A 17072-nucleotide genomic window follows, 5' to 3' on the forward strand; every position below is an offset into this window, starting at 1 on the left:
CCTAAAGACTTCACAAAAAACTTAGAACCAATAAATTCAGTAAAGTTGCAGGGTACTAAATCAACATACAAAAATCAGTAGCATTCTCTTCAGGATCACTGAGAGAAAAAAAATAAAAATTAAAATAAAAGCCAACAATCAATAGCATTTCTATATGCTAACAGTGAACAATCTGAAAAAGAAATCAAGAAAGTCCTGTTTATAATAGCTACAAATAAAATAAAATACCTAGGAATTAATTTAACCTAAGAAGTAAGTGAAAGATCTCTACAATGAAAACCATAAACCTTTGATGCAAGAAATTGAAAAGGACAAAAAATGGAAACATATTCCATGTTCATGGATTGGAAGAATAAATATGGTTAAAAATGTGCCTACTACCAAAAGCAACCTACAGATTAAAAGAAATTCCTGTCAAAATACCAAGGACATTCTTCACAGAAATAGAAAAAATAATCCTGAAATTTATATGGAACCACAAAACAGCTGGAATAGCCAACACTATCCTGATCAAAAAGAACAAAACTGGAGGAATCACATTACTTGACTTCAGATTATACTACAGAGCTATAGTAACCAGAACAGCATGGTCCTGGCATAAAAACAGATAAATAGACCACTGGAACAGAATAAAGAACCTAGAAATAAATCTATACATTTACAGTGAACTCATTTTTGACAAAAGTGCCAAGAATGTTTATTGGGCAAAGGACGGTCTTGGGGAAAGGACAATCTTTTTAGTAAATGGTGCTGGGAAAACTGAATATTCATATGCAGGAAAAAGAACCTAGACCCGTATCTCTCACCATATACAAAAATCAAATCAAAATGATTAAAGATTTAAACCCAAGACCTCAAACTATGAAACTACTGAAATAAAACATTGAGAAATGTCTCCAGGACATTGCAGTAGGCAAAGATTTCTTAGGTAATACCCCACAAGCATAGGCAACAAAAGCAAAAATGGACAAATGGGATCACAAGAAGTTAAAAAGGAAACAATCAACACAGTAAAGGAAACTGTCAACAAAGAGACAACCCATAGAATGTGAGAAAACATCTGACAATTGATTAATATCCAGGATATATAAGGAGTTCAAACAACTCTATAGAAAAAAAATCTAATAATCTAATTTTAAAATGGGCAAAAGATCTGAATAGACATTTCTTAAAAGAAGACATACAAATGGCAAACAGACATATAAAAAAGTGCTCAACATCACTGATCATCAGAGAAATGCAAATCAAAACTACAAGGAAATATCACCTTACCTCAATTAAAATAGCTTTTACCCAAAAGATAGGCAGTAACAAATGCTGGTGAGGATGTAGGGAAAAAGGAACCCTTGTACACTGTTAGTGGGAATGTAAATTATTACAACCACTATGGAGAACAGTTTGGAAGTTTCTCATAAAACTATAAATAGAGCTGCCATACAATCCAGCAATCCCACAGCTGGGTGGGATTGGAAATCAGTATATCAAAGAGAAGGAAAGGAAATCAGTGTATCAAAGAGATATCTGCACTCCCATATTTATTTATTACAATAGCAAACACATGGAATTAATCTGAGTGTCCATCAATGATGATTGGATAAAGAAAATATGTTATATATACACAATAGAATACTATTCAGCCACAAAAAGAATGAATTATGTCATTTGCAACAATATGGATGTAACTGAAGGTCATTATGTTAAGTGAAATAAGCCAAGTGCAGAAAGACAAGCTTCACATGTTCTCACTTATTTGTGGGAGCTAAAAATTGCGACAGTTGAACTCATTGAGATAAAGAGTAGAAGAATGATTATCAAAGGCTGAGAAGGGTATAGGGGGTGGGGAATGGGAATGGTTAATTGGTACAAAAAAAAAAGAGCAAAATGAGTAAGACCTAGTATTTGTTAGCACAACAGGGTAACTATAGTAAAAAACAATTTAGTTCTACATTTTAAAATAACTAAAAGTATAATTGGATTGTTTGTAACACAAAGGGTAAATACTTGAGGTGATGACCCCATTTACCCTGATGTGATTATTATGCACCGCATGACTCTTTCAAAATATCTCATGTAACCTATAAATATATACACTTACTATGTACCCACAAAATTAAAAATAAAACAAGAAAGGAAGAGAAAATATTTTAAATTTTATTCATATAAATTTATGTAAGGCCAGGCATGGTGGCTCACCCCTGTAATCCTAGCAGTTTGGGAGGCCAAGGTGGGTGGATTGCCTGAGCTCAGGAGTTCGAGATCAGCCTGGGCAACACGGTGAAACCCTGTCTCTACTAAAATAAAAAAAATTAGCCAGGTGTGGCGCCTGTAGTCCCAGCTACTTGGGAGGCTGAGGCAGGAGACTCGCTTGAACCCGGGCGGCAGAGGTTGCAGTGAGTCGAGACCCCGCAACTGCACTCCAGCCTGGGCAATAAAGCCAGACTCCATCTCCAAAAAAAAAAAAAAAAAAATGTGTAGTACTAGTGTAATTTTGTAACATGGATATATTTGCATAGTGGTGAAGATAGGGCTTTTAGTGTATTCATCACTGGGAAAAAGTACATTGTATTCATTAAGTAATATCTCTGTCCCCTCCCTTCCCACTCCCCACCCTTCTAATTCTCCACTGTCTATTATTTCACACTCTATGTTTATGTGTACACATTACTTAGCTCCCACTTACATGTGAGAACATGCGGTATTTGTCTTTCTGTGTCTGAGTTGTTTCACTTAAGATTGGGCCTCCACTTCTATTCATGTTGCTGCAAAAGATAGAATTTTATTCTTTTTATGGCTGAATAGTATTCTATTGTGTATATATAACACATTTTCTTTATCCAGTCATCTATTCATGGACACTTAGGTTGATTCCATATGTTTGCTATTGTGAATAGTGCTGTGATAAACATACAAGTATAGGTATGTTTTTGAAATAATGATTTCTTGTTTTTTGGGTAGATACCCAATAGTGGGATTGCCAGATCAAAGGGTAGTTCTATTTTTAGTTCTTCGAGAAATCTCTATACTGTTTTCCATAAAGATTGTACTAATTTACATCCCACCAACAGCATATAAACATCCCTTTTCTCTGCATCCTCACCAACATCTGTTATTTTTTTCCCTCTTTTTAATTATAGTCATTCTGACTGGTGTAAGATGAGATCTCATTTTGGCTTTAATTTGCGTTTCTCTGATGATTAGGGATGCTGAGCATGTTTTCATATGCTTGTTAACTATTTGTATATCTTCTTTTGAAAAATGTCAGCTGGGCATGGTGGCTCATGCCTGTATTACCCACACTTTGGGAGGCCAAGGCAGGAGAATTGCTTGAGGCCAGGAGTTTGGGACTAGCCTGGGCAACATAGTGAGACTCTGTCTCTCCCTCTCTCTCTCTCTTTTTTTTTTTTTCCCCGAGATAAAGTCTCACTCTGTTGCCCAGGCTGGAGTGCAGTGGAAGGATCCCAGCTCACTGCAACCTCCGGCTCCTGGGTTCAAGCGATTCTCCTGCCTCAGCCTCCTGAGTAGCTGCGCTTACAGGCGCATGCCATCATGCCTGGCTAATTTTTGTATTTTTAGTAGAGACAGGGTTACACCATGTTGGTCAGGCTTTACTCAAACTCCTGACCTCATGATCTGCCTACCTCAACCTCCCAAATTGCTGGGATTACAGGCGTGAGCCACCACACGCGGCCCAACCATGTCTCTTAAAAAAAAAAAAAAAAAATTAACTGGGTGTCATGACATGTGCCTGTAATCCCAGCTACTCAGAAGGCTGAGGCAGGTGGATCTCTTGAGCCCAGGAATTTGAGTGGCTAATATTGTATCACTGAATTCTAGCTTGGGTGACAGAATGAGACACTGTCTCTGAAAAAAGAAAAGAAAAGAAAGAGAAAGAAAAAGAAAGAAAGAAAGAGAAAAAGGAAAGGAAAAGAAGGAGGAAGGAAGGAAGGGGGAGGGAGGGAGAAAAGAAAGGAAGGAAAAATGTCTATTTATGTCCTTAGACCACTTTTTACCTTTTTTTTTTTTTTTTTTTTTTTTTTTTTGAGACAGACTCTCACCCAGGCTGGAGTGCAGTGGTGTGATCTCAGCTCACTGCAACCTCTGTCTCCCAGGTTCAAGTGATTCTCCTGCCTCAGCCTCTTGAGTAGCTGGGATTACAGGCACCTGCCACCACACCCGGTTGAGTTTTGTATTTTTGGTAGAGACGGGGGTTTCACCATGTTGGCCAGACTGGTCTCGAACTCCTGACTTCAGGTGATCCACCTACCTCAGCCTCTCAAAGTGCTAGGATTACAGGTGTGAGCCACTACGCTCAGCCTTTACCTTTTCTTAATGGGGTTGTTTTTGTTGTTGTTGAGTTGTTTTGAGTTCCTTGTGTATTCTGGATATTAGTATTTTGTAAATGTATAGTTTGCAGTTAATTTCTCCCATTCTTCAGGTTGTTTGTTCGCTTTATTGATTATTTATTTTGCTGTGCAGAAGCTTTTCCATTTACTTAAGTCACATTTGTCTATTTTGTTATTGTTGCCTGTGCTTTTGAGATCTTTTTTTTTTTTTTTTGAACATTTCATCTTTTACTTTTTAGCACCAACAGACTTGATAACAGCCTGATGCTGATCTGACAATGGGTTGACAGCCTTCCCCCACAGGCACTTAAGTCTGCTTAATAACAAGTCCTTTGCTTCTGTCATTCTCCTGGGGGATGGCCTACTGCCCTCCTTTCTGTACAATCTGGGCAAACCGACTGGTGACGGCAAGAGTGGTGTCAATGAAGCGGTCTACACAGCTGGAGAGACAATTTTCAGTGCGAGAGTCTAGGCGATTCCCTGGCTTCTCCACACATTTATCCCAACATAACTCCATGAAGTGATGTACCTGTGCAGTAAACTGCGCCTTCTGCTGTTCGGCGGCCACCAGGCGCTGCAACTCAGCTTCATCAGCTTCACCCAGCTCCGCCATTGTTCGCCTCAGGCTCGCTTTTGAGATCTTAATCAGGCATTTTTTGCCTAGACCAATGTCCAGAAGAGAGTTCCTTAGATTTCCTTCTAGTATTTGTATAGTTTTGGGATTTGCATTTAAGTACATTTTGAATTGACTTTTGTATATGGAGAGAGATCAGGATCCAGCTTCATTCTTTTCCGTATGGCAATCCAATGTTCCCAGCACCGTTTATTGAAACGGGTGTCCTTACCCCCATGCATGTTCCTGTTGACTTTGTAAAAAACCAGTTGGATGTAAATATGTGGATTTAGTTCTAGGTTCTCTATTCTGTTTCATTTATCTCCGTGTACGTTTTTATGCCAGTACCATGCTGATTTGATTGCAATAACCTTGTAGTATAACTTGAAGTTAGGTAATGTGTTGTTGTCAGAGGCATTCAAACCAGAGGGACTCCATTTTGAAGGCTAGGAAATTTAGGCTGGGAATTGCTGGTCCTCATTCCCAGAAAGTTAGGCATACCTAGCCTCTAGATGTTTACGGTTAAGGGAACAAATTAATAATGTTTATTAAACAGACCCGGACTTGGTAGTGTCCAGATATCCCAATATCTGGAGAACAAAGGCATTTCTAATTTTGCTTTAAAGATAATAATATCTGCCGGGCGCGGTGGCTCAAGCCTGTAATCCCAGCACTTTGGGAGGCCGAGATGGGCGGATCACGAGGTCAGCAGATCGAGACCATCCTGGCTAACACAGTGAAACCCCGTCTCTACTAAAAAAAAAAAAAAAAAAAAAAAAAAACTAGCCGGGCGAGGTGGGCGCCTGTAGTCCCAGCTACTCAGGAGGCTGAGGCAGGAGAATGGCGTAAAACCCGGAGGCGGAGCTTGCAGTGAGCTGAGATCCCGCCACTGCACTCCAGCCTGGGCGACAGAGCGAGACTCTGTCTCAAAAAAAAAAAAAAAAAAAGATAATAATATCGATTCTTGCAAAATATAGTAATTAAGAAAATTAATCTTTTATTACGAACCCTTGTAGCACAGCACATCTCCCCATATATACAAGCATTGTACCTAGGGTGGATACGTTCCTTCTCTTACTTACAGAAACGTCCACCTCTTTCTATGGAGTAGCTGTTTTTTCACCACTTTACTTTCTTAATAAACTTGCTTTGACTTTCCACTGCAGACACGCCTTGAACTCTTTCTTGCAGGAAATTAAAAAACCCTCTCTTGGGGTCTGGATTGGGACCCCTGTCCTATAACATTGCCTCCAACTTTGTTCTTTTTGTTTAGGATTGCTTTGGTTATTCGGGCTCTTTTTTGGTTCAGTATGAATTTTAGGATTGTTTTTCCTAATTATGTGAAAACTAACATTGGTATTTTGATAAGGATTGCATTGACTCTGTAGATTGCTTTGGGAAGTACAGTCATTTTAATGATATTAATTCTCTCTGAATAATTAATGAAATTCATTCTTCTGATATTAGTTCTTTCCATAAGCATGAAATGTTTTTTCCATTTGTTTGTATCATCTACAATTCCTTAATCAGTGTTTTATAGATTTTTTTTTTGTAGAGGCCTTTCACCTCCTTGGTGCAATATATTCCTAGGTGGGGCGGGGGTGTTATTTGGTCGCTGTCCTAAGTGGTTTTGCTTTCTCGATTTGGTTCTCAGATAGATTGTTATTGGTGTGTAGAAACACTGCTGACTTTTGTACATTGACTTTGTATCCTGAAACTCCTGAATTAATTTATCTAATCTAAGAGATTTTTGGTGGAGTCTTAAGGATTTTCTAGATGTAAGATTATATATCACTGAACAGGAATAATTTTATTTCCTCTTTTCCAATTTGCATGTCTTTTATTTCTTTCTCTTGCCTGATTGCTCTGACCAGGACTTCCAGTACTAGGGTTGAATAAGAGTGGTGAAAGTAGGCATCCTTATCTTGTTCTACTTTTTATCTTTCAACTATTTCCCCATGCAGTATGATGTTGGCTGTGTGTTTATCATGTGTGGCTTTTGTTATTTTGAGATATGTTCATTTTACACCTACTTTTTTGAATTTTTATCATGAAGGATGCTGAATGTTATCAAGTGTGTTTTCTAAATCTATTGAGATGATCATATGGTTTTTATACTTCATTCTGTTTTTGTGATGTGTTACATATATTAACTTATGTATGTTGGACCATTTTTGCATTGCTGGTATAAAACCTAGTTTATCATGCTGTATTATCTTTTTAAGTGCTGTTGGATTCAGTTTGCTAGGGTTTTGTTGAGGATTTTCACATCTGTGTTCATCAGGGATGTTGGTCTGCAGTTTTGTTGTTGTGTCCTTGTCTATTTTTGGTATTAGGATGATACTGGCCTCATAGAATGACTTAGGGAGATTTCCCTCCTCTGTGATTTTTAGGAACAGTTTCAGGAGTATTAGTATAGTTCTTTTTGTATGTTTTGTAGGATTTTTTCCATGTTAATTTTTAAATTTTTATTTTTTTGCTTAGAGATGGGGTCTTGTTATGTTGGCCAGCGTGGTCTCAAACTCCTGACCTCAAGCAATCCTCCTGTCTCAGGCTCCACAGTGCTATGACTACAGGCATGAGCCACCACATCTGGCCTGTTTGCTAGGATTTAGGTATAAATCCATCTGGCCCAGAGCTTTCATTTCTGGGAAATTTTTTATGGCTGATTTAATATTGCTGCTTATTATTGGTCTATTCAGGATACCTGTTTCTTCCTGGTTCAATCTTGGAAGGTTATACGTTTCAAAAAAAAAAACCTATAGGTTTTCTAGGTTGTGAGCATATAGTTGTTCTTAGTCTCCGAAGGTATTTCTGTGGTATTGGTGTAATGTCCTCTTTTTCATTTCTGGTTTTGTTCCTTTGAATCTTCTTTTTTTCTTGGTTCATCTAGCCAGAAGTTTATTACTTTTGTTGATATTTTCAAAGAACCAACTTTTTGTTTTGTTGATCATTTATGTTGCTTTTTAGTCTTGGTTTTGTTTAATTCTGCTTTGATCTTTGTTATTTCTTTTTTTTTTTTCCTGCTAACTTTGGATTTGTTTCGTTCTTGTTTTCCTAGTTCCATGGGGGTACCATGTTAGGTTGTTAATTTGTGATCTTTCTAGTTTTTTGACATAGGCATATAATTCTATAAACTTCCCTCTTAGCATGACTTTTCCTATATCCCAGAGGTTTTGATATGTTGTGTTGCCATTTTTGTTCGTGTCAAACACAATTTTTATTTTCTGTTTTTATTTTTTCTTTGACTCAGAGATCATTCAGGAGCACATTGTTTAATTTCCATGCATTTATATAGTTTTCAAAGTTCCTCTTGTATTGATTTTTAGTTTTATTCAGCGGTCAGAGAAGATGCTTGAAATGATTTTGACTTTAAAATTTGTCAAGACTAGTTTTGTGGCCTAACATATGGTCTATCTTGGAGAATGTTTCATGTACTTATGAGAAGAACGTATATTCTGAAATCGTTGGGTTCTGTAAATGTCTGTTAGCTTCATTTGGTCCAAAGTCCAACTTAAGTCCAATTTTTTTGTTGATTGTCTGTCTTGATGATATATCAAGATGTATCAGTAGGCCGGGCGCAGTGGCTCATGCCTGTAATCCTAGCACTTTAGGAGGCCGAGGCGGGCAGATCACAAGGTCAGGAGATCGAGACCATCCTGGCTAACACGGTGAAACCCTGTCTCTACTAAAAATACAAAAAATTAGCCGGGCGTGGTGGAGGGTGCCTGTAATCCCAGCTACTCGGGAGGCTGAGGCAGGAGAATGGCGTGAACCCGGGAGATGGAGGTTGCAGTGAGCTGAGATCGCACCACTGCACCCCAGCCTGGGCGATAGAGCAAGACTCCGTCTCAAAAAAAAAAAAAAAAGATGTATCAGTAATCCCAACACTTTGGGAGGCCAAGATGGGTGGATCACTTAAGGTCAGGAGTTCGAGCACAGCCTGGCCAACATGGTGAAATCCCATCTCTACCAAAAATACAAAAATTAGCTGGGCATGGTGGCAGGCGCCTGTAATCCCAGCTACTTGGGAGGCTGAGGCATGATAATCACTTGAACCTGGGAGGCGGAGGTTGCAGTGCACCGAGATCTCGCCACTGCACCCTAGCCTGGGTGATAAGTGACATTCGGTCTCAAAAAACAAAACAAAATAAAACAAAAAAACAACAACAAAAAAATCAAATCCTGATTCAATTCAGAAATCATTAACTAAGCATAAAGTTATATTTAAAGCATTGGGCTGGAATTTCAGGGGCATGGAGGAGACACAGGTCTTTTAGGGAGTTTAGAATGAGAGAGGAAGAATATACATTTACAAATAATTATAATTAAAGACAACGTGCCACCAGGCATGGTCGCTCATGCCTGTAATCCCAGCACTTTGGGAGGCCGAGGCGGGCAGATCACTTGAGGTCAGAAGTTCAAGACCAGTCTGGCCAACATGGTGAAACCCCTTTCTACTAAAATACAAAAATTAGCTGGGCATGGTGTCATGCACCAGTAATCCCAGCTACTCTGGAGGCTGAGGCAGAAGAATCCCTTGAGCCTGGGAGGCAGAGTTGCAGTGAGCCGAGATTGCACCACTGCACTCCAGCCTGGGTGACAGAACGAGACTCTGTTTCAAAATAATAATAATAAAGACGGTATGTGAGGAAAGGGCAATAACAGTGCCCCAGCAAAAAGTTACAGAGATACAAAGATGAAACTAATTCTGGAGATAGTTGACTGGAAAAAGTGAGGTAAGAAAGGCTTCAAGGGCCGGGCGCGGTGGCTCAAGCCTGTAATCCCAGCACTTTGGGAGGCCGAGGCGGGCGGATCACAAGGTCAGGAGATCGAGACCATCCTGGCTAACACCGTGAAACCCCGTCTCTACTAAAAAAATACAAAAAACTAGCTGGGCGTGGTGGTGGGCGCCTGTAGTCCCAGCTACTTGGGAGGCTGAGGCAGGAGAATGGCGTGAACCCGGGGGGCGGAGCTTGCAGTGAGCCGAGATTGCGCCACTGCACTCCAGCCTGGGGCACAGAGCAAGACTCCGTCTCAAAAAAAAAAAAAAAAGAAAGGCTTCAAGAAGGAGAATAAATTTTTTGTTAGATTGAAGGCAGAGTTGAATTTGAGAGTTGAATGCTTGAGTAGCAAGGAAGGGCATTCTACCGAAGAGAATAGGAACAAAATGAAAATGTAGAGACTGAAAAATGTAGGGTTAAGTTGGAGAAAAGGCTGTAAGGAGATATTAATAGAGTGAGAAGTGAAGAATAAGTCTAAAGAAACCCAGGTTTGGTCAAGTCATACAGGATCTTGGATGCTGGCCTATGTAGGTAATGAGAGCCATTAAACATCTTTCAGCGAGAAGTAAAATAATCAGAATTGTAACTTTAAAAGTCTTTGGGTCAGGCATAGTGCCTCACATCTACAACCCCAGCCCTTTGGGAGGCCAAGATGGGAGGATTGCTTGAGTCTAGGAGTTTAAGACCAACCTGGGCAACATAGTGAGACCTGGCCTCTACAAAAAATAAATAATTAGCCAGTCTTGGTGGCATGTGGCTGTAGTCCCAGCTACTCAGGAGGCTGAGGTGGGAGGATTGCTTGAGTCCAGAAGGTGAAAGCTGCAGTGAGCCATGATTATGCCATTGCACTTAGCCTGTCTTTAAAAAAACAAAAAAAAGTATTCATCGGGTTTCTTTGTTACCTCCTCTTATAGAACCAAATTCTTTTCTTTCAGAGCATTCAGTTTACAATCATACATTCATTGGTTGCCTTTCCCACTAGACTACAAATCCCAACAGAACAGCAACCATGACTGGCCTGACACATAAGTGTTCAATAAATATTAGCTAAGAATAAATAAAAATTATAATAATGTAGCAGCAGTATATATGATAGCATGGAATACAGAAAGTAGCATTAACTATGAGGTTATTGCACCATATGGAAGATGATGACCTGAACTACATCATAAAAAACGAGGCTTAGGCCGGGCATGGTGGTTCATGCCTGTAATCCCAGCACTTTGGGAGGCCGAGGTAGGCAGATTGCCTGAGCTCAAGAGTTCAAGACCACTGTAGGCAACATGGTGAAACCCCGTCTCTGCTGAAATACAAAAAAATTAGCCAGGCACTGTGGTGCCTGCCTGTAGTCCCAGCTACTTGGGAGGCTGAGGCATGAGAATCACTTGAGCCCTGGAAGTGGGCACTGAGTGGAGATCACACCACTGCACTCCAGCTTGGGCTACAGAGTGAAACTCCTTCTTAAAAAAAACGAAAAACAAAAACAAACAAACAAACAAAACGGTGCTTAAATGTCAAGATATACAATTTAGTGAATGACTACATGAGGTGGTAAGGAAGAAAGAAGAATAAAATATGAGTCCAGAGTTTTGAGCCCACAGCAACTAAAGAAGAGTAATTCTTAGGAGAGAAAAAGGTAGGAAGGCTTCAGAAATTATGGAAGTACATTTTAATGCAGATGTCAGGCCAGGTGCAGTGGCTCAAGCCTGTAATCCCAGCACTTTGGGAGGCCAAGGCAGGTGGATCACGAGGTCAGGAGTTCGAGATCAGCCTGGCCAACAAGGGTGAAACCCCATCTCTACTAAAAATGCAAAAAATTAGCTGGGTGTGGTGGCACGCAACTGTAGTCCCAGCTACTGGGGAGGCTGAGACAGAAGAATCGCTTGAACCAGGGAGGCAGAGGTTGCAGTGAGCCAAGATTGCGCCACTGCACTCAAGCCTGGCAACAGAGCAAGACTCTGTCAAAAAAAGATTAAAAAAAAAAAGCAGATATCAAATATAAAAAAATTCCAGGCCAGGCATAGAAGCTCATGCCTATAATTCCAGCACTTTGGGAGGCTGAGATGGGAGGACCACTTGAGGCCAGGAGATCAAGGTTACAGTGAGCTGTGATCATACCACCGCACTCTAGCTTGGACAACAAAGTGAGACCTTGTCTCTAAAAGAAAGAAAGAAAATAACTTCACTTCCGTGTATACTTTTTGGATTCATATACCTCATAATCTTCACAATTCCATTCCTGTTCTTGTACTTCCATTTCTGATAGCCGTCTTTAGGATTTTGCTCTAGGAGCATCAGTTCCAGAAAAAAAAAAAAAAAATCAAAAAACTAAATCCTGGGATTCACTGAAAATTTCAGCACCTGTAACTGAAGTTTATAAGGTATATTCTTGAATATCCACTTAGGCTCACATGAATGAAAGTTCATCCCAACCAGACTCAAACTGCCTAGGAATGTTGCTAGGACTATTGCTGGTAACATACCAAAAGCCCATTGGCTGTACTTTTTTGTAAGTAGTGTAAGATACAATAAATCTTTCTGAGTTTCTCTTCATAGAGTTTAGCCTGTTAACTTCCTCATCCTTTGTTCTCAAACTCAACTTTCTTATTCTTCCTTGCCCCTAGTTACCATAAACAGCCTACTCCATTCCCATCAGCTCTAATCAATAACTCACATCTGTTCCCTTGGTTACCTGTACCCATTATTCCCCTGAAACTGCGTGTCTCACACGCTCCACCTCTGTACCTCACATCCCCCTCCCCTTCTATATTTAGGAAAATATGTACAAGTAGCCAATTGGGTCAGCTCAGATTGTGCAGTCCTACTCCCAGCCCATGTGGGAGTAACACAGAGGCAGGGACTGCGTTAAGGATAAAACCCCCCTGGTCTCCTTTATTTTCTGTACACTTGTGATCTTAATTGACGCGAGTGACACCATAATAATAAGGCAAAAATAAATTGCCTTGCTGAGAGGGTTAAACTTTTGCCTGCATGCTGGTTTTACTTTGCAGCACCGAGTATTTATTCCTGGAGCATTTTATATCCAACAGTAGGATAGAAGACACATTGCTGCCTTCCTCTACAAATACTGAACTACAGTCTAAGAAACTATAGGCACCAGAATGCAATGCAGCACCAGCATGCATGTCTAATTGCAGGATCTGAATTTCATTCTGTGGTTTGGTTTCCAAAGATTTCACAACACCTACTATGGCCAAGTTCCAATCCATTTCCCTATACTCCACTTGACACTGTCTCACTACTATCTCACTACCTGCAAAAACAACTGTTTTTTTTTTTTTTTTTTAAATTTATTTATTATTATTATACTTTAAGTTGTAGGGTACATGTGCATAACGTGCAGGTTTGTTACATATGTATACTTGTGCCATGTTGGTCTGCTGCACCCATCAACTCGTCATTTACATCAGGTATAACTCCCAATGCAATCCCTCCCCCCTCCCCCCTCCCCAAAAAACAACTGTTTTTAATAGAAACCTTTCAAAAATCTGACATTCTGGTGGAGCACTTCCCAAAATAAGCTTTAGATTGGCCGGGCACGGTGGCTCATGCCTATAATCCCAGCACTTTGGGAGGCCGAGGCGGGTGGATCACGAGGTCAGGAGATCGAGACCATCCTGGCTAACACAGTGAAACCCCGTCTCTACTAAAAATATGAAAAAATTAGCCGGGTGTAGTGGCAGGCTCCTGTAGTCCCAGCTACTCAGGAGGCTGAGGCAGGAGAATGGTGTGAACCCGGGAGGCGGAGCTTGCAGTGAGTGGAGATCGCGCCACTGCACTCCAGCCTGGGTGACAGAGCGAGACTCTGTCTCAAAAAAAAAAAAACTTTGGATTACCTGAAAATTAGTAATGTGTGACAATTGACTGGGAAGAAAAGCAAAGGACTCCCAGGATTTCTTTTTTTTTTTTTAAGAAATGGGGTATCGCTCTGTTGCCCAGGTTGAAGCACAGTGGCGAGATCATAGGTCACTGAAGCCTTGAACTCCTGGGCTCAAGATCTTCCCACCTCAGCCTCCCAAGTAGCTGGGACTACAGGTTCAGGACACCATGCACTGTTAAGTTTTAAATTTTTATTAGAGAGGAGGTCTGGCTATGTTGCCCAGGATGATGAACTCATGGGCTCAAGCAATCCTCACACTTCAACCTCCAAAAGTGTTGGGATTATAGGCGTGAGCCACCGCACCCTGCCTGGAAGTCTTTTAATTCACTTCAATTATCTTAGAATTTTCCTTCTCCACTTTATACATAAACACAGTGGAAATGAGGGTGTTTGTCTCAGGTAACCGATCAAGGAGGTGAGTAACCTGCAAGGAGCAGCAGAGCCTAAGGCCAGTGAATCCCCTCTGAGGCCAGTCTGGAGCCTGCAGAGGGAGGTAAAGGGAGTTCCCCTGGGTGTTTCCTGGGCAGCCTGCCCTCCTCTGCGGGTGGCCTCCAGCTGCCCAGAACAACTGCAGAAGGAATGTGGATCCTGAGAAGCTACAGAGCTCTGGAAAGCAGGAGACTCACATGCAGATGCACTTTGTGTAGGGGGTTGAGGGGGAGGTTCTGTCCTTTCTGGGGTTGTACCTAGAGCCTAGGGATGTTTTGTGGGGGCAGTGTTTGCTTTTTACATGCAAAGTGGCCCGGCGGCAGACTGTTATTTGTACATACAAAGACAATCTGTGAAGGTCAGGTTCAGTAAGACTTGTCTGACATTGAAATGAGACCACCACTTCCCCTGCTGTCTTTCCCAGCTTCTCCTCTACCTTCTCTTTCCTAGTTTATAAGACAGGAAGAAAAGGAGAAAGCAAAAAGTTGAAAAGAAACAGAAGTGAAATAAATAGACGACCTTGGTGCCACCACCCGGCCCTGGTGGTTAAAATAATAATAATAATAATAATATTAACCCTTGACCAAAACTACTTGTGTTATCTGTAAATTCCAGACATTGTATGAGAAAGCACTGTAAAACTTTCTGTTCTGTAAGCTGATGCATGTAGCCCCCAGTCACGTTCCTCACGCTTGCTTGATCTATTATGACCCTTTCACGTAGACCCTTTAGAATTGTAAGCCCTTAAAAGGGCTAGGAATTTCTTTTTTGGGGAGCACGGCTCTTAAGATGTGAGTCTACTGATGCTCCTGGCTGATTAAAAACGTCTTCCTTCTTTAATCCTGTGTCTGAGGAGTTTTGTCTGCGGCTTGTCCTGCTACATTTCTTGGTTCCTTGACCAGGAAGCGAAGTGATTAACAGACGGTCGAGGCAGCCCCTTAGGTGGCTTAGGCCTGCCCTGTGAAGCATCCCTCCAGCCAGCTTGAGCGACACGGATCCTGGGAGCACTCCCTGATAGGCAGTTGCCCCGGTGGAACGCCTCATCAGAGCAGTGCACAGCAGGCCCCCGCAGAGGATCAACGCAGTGGCTGAAAACCGGGAAGGAACTGGCACTTTAAGTCCAGACATTTGAAACTTGGTAGGACTGATCTTTGGAACTTGCCCACTCCATTTCAGTGGAAGCGTGGCCTGATCACCCACGGTGTGCCTGTACCGCCACTTTGGTTTTTGTTTTTGACTTAACTTGAATTGCTTGATACTTTGGTTTTGGTTTTGACCTTGCTTAAATTTCTGGATACTCTGATTTTGGTTTTGATTCTGGTTTGGTGTAAACTGAAAAAGTGTGTGTGTGCCCTTTTTACCCCTTCTTTGTTCTGTGGTGTGCGTGTGGTGTGAGCATGATGTTTTGTCTCGAGGAAACTTAGGTCAGATACAAAATAAGCCCACTCCACTAGGAACTATGTTAAAAAATTTTAAGAAGAGATTTAATGGAGACTATGGGGTTACTATGACACCAGGGAAACTTAGAACTTTGTGTGAAATAGATTGGCCAGCATTAGAAGTAGGTTGGCCATCAGAAGGAAGTCTGGACAGGTCCCTTGTTTCTAAGGTATAGCACAAGGTAACTGGTAAGTCAGGACACTCAGACCAGTTCCCATACATAGACACTTGGTTACAGCTGGTGTTAGACGCCCCCCTCAACAGTGACTAGGAGGGCAGGCAGCAGCAGTGCTAGTAGCAAAGGGACAGATAGCCAAGGAAGGATCCCATTCCACCAGCCAAGGGAAATCAACTCCTGAAGTTCTGTTCAACCCAACATCAGAAGACCCATTGCAGGAGACGGCACCAGTGATCCCAGTGGTGCCCTCCCCTTACCAGGGAGACAGGCTCCCCACTCTTGAGCCCACAGTGCTTGTGCATCTGCAAGACAAGCATATCCCTAGGCCACCAGGAGTAGACAAAAGAGGAGGTGAAGCCTCGGGAGAAACCCCTCCCTTGGCAGCTTGTTTAGGACCTAAAACTGGGATACAAATGCCCTTGAGAGAGCAGCAGTATACTGGGATAGATGAGGATGGGCACATGGTGGAGAGGTGTGTTTTTGGGTACCAGCCCTTCACCTCTGCCGACCTTCTCAACTGGAAAAACAATACCCCTTCCTATACTGAAAAGCCACAAGCTCAAATTGATTTGCTCCAAACTATTGTCCAGACCCATAACCCCACTTGGGCTGATTGCCACCAGCTGCTCATGTTCCTCTTTAACACAGATGAAAGGCGGAGAGTGCTCCAAGCAGCAACTAAGTGGCTAGAGGAACATGCACTGGCTGATTACCAAAACCCCCAAGAGTATGTAAGCACCCACTTCCCAGGAACCAACCCCCAGTGGGACCTAAATGAAAGAGAGGGTGTGCAAAGGCTAAACTGATACAGGGAAGCTCTCTTGGAAGGATTAAAGAGGGGAGCCCAGAAGGCCACAAACATTAACAAGGTCTCTGAGGTTATTCAGGGAAAAGAAGAAAGTCCAGCACAATTCTGTGAGAGACTGTGTGAGGCCTATCATATTCCCTTTGATCCCGATAGCCCTGAAAATCAGTGCACGATTAACATGGCAGACATTAGAAGAAAACTGCAGAAACAGGCTGGGTTTGCAGGCATGAGTACCTCACAGTTATTAGAAATAGCTAACCAGGTGTTTGTAAACAGGGATGCACTAAGCCATAAGGAAAACTGCAAAGAAAATGAACGTCAGGCCCAGTGAAATGCCGACCTGTTAGCTGCAGCAACCAGAGGGGTCCCCCCAAAGAGGCAAGGGAAGAGGGGTCCCGGGAAAGAAACTCAGCCTGGCTGTCAGAGTCTGCAGCTTAACCAGTGTGCTTATTGTAAAGAAATAGGACATTGGAAGGACAAATGCCGTCAGCTAAAAAGAAAACAAGGTGACTCAGAGCAGGAGGTCCCAGACAAGGAGGAAGGGGCCCTGCTCAACCTGGCCGAAGGGTTATTGGA

The 17072-nt window shown here is 41.7% G+C and overlaps 1 protein-coding gene and 1 pseudogene across 2 annotated transcripts in view; one reads left to right on the forward strand and one right to left on the reverse strand.

Moving 5' to 3' along the window:
- The window catches only part of LOC112611850 (zinc finger protein 136), a 520810-nt gene that overhangs the window by 178567 nt on the left and 325171 nt on the right, over positions 1 to 17072 (forward strand). The window lies entirely within an intron of this gene.
- LOC112611862 lies at positions 4555 to 4968 on the reverse strand (annotated as a pseudogene). The gene has a single exon (XR_003116783.1). The product of XR_003116783.1 is annotated as a mitochondrial import inner membrane translocase subunit Tim8 B pseudogene (transcript).

The sequence above is a fragment of the Theropithecus gelada genome, chromosome 19, assembly GCF_003255815.1.
Source record: "Theropithecus gelada isolate Dixy chromosome 19, Tgel_1.0, whole genome shotgun sequence".
NCBI classification, from domain to species: domain Eukaryota; kingdom Metazoa; phylum Chordata; class Mammalia; order Primates; family Cercopithecidae; genus Theropithecus; species Theropithecus gelada.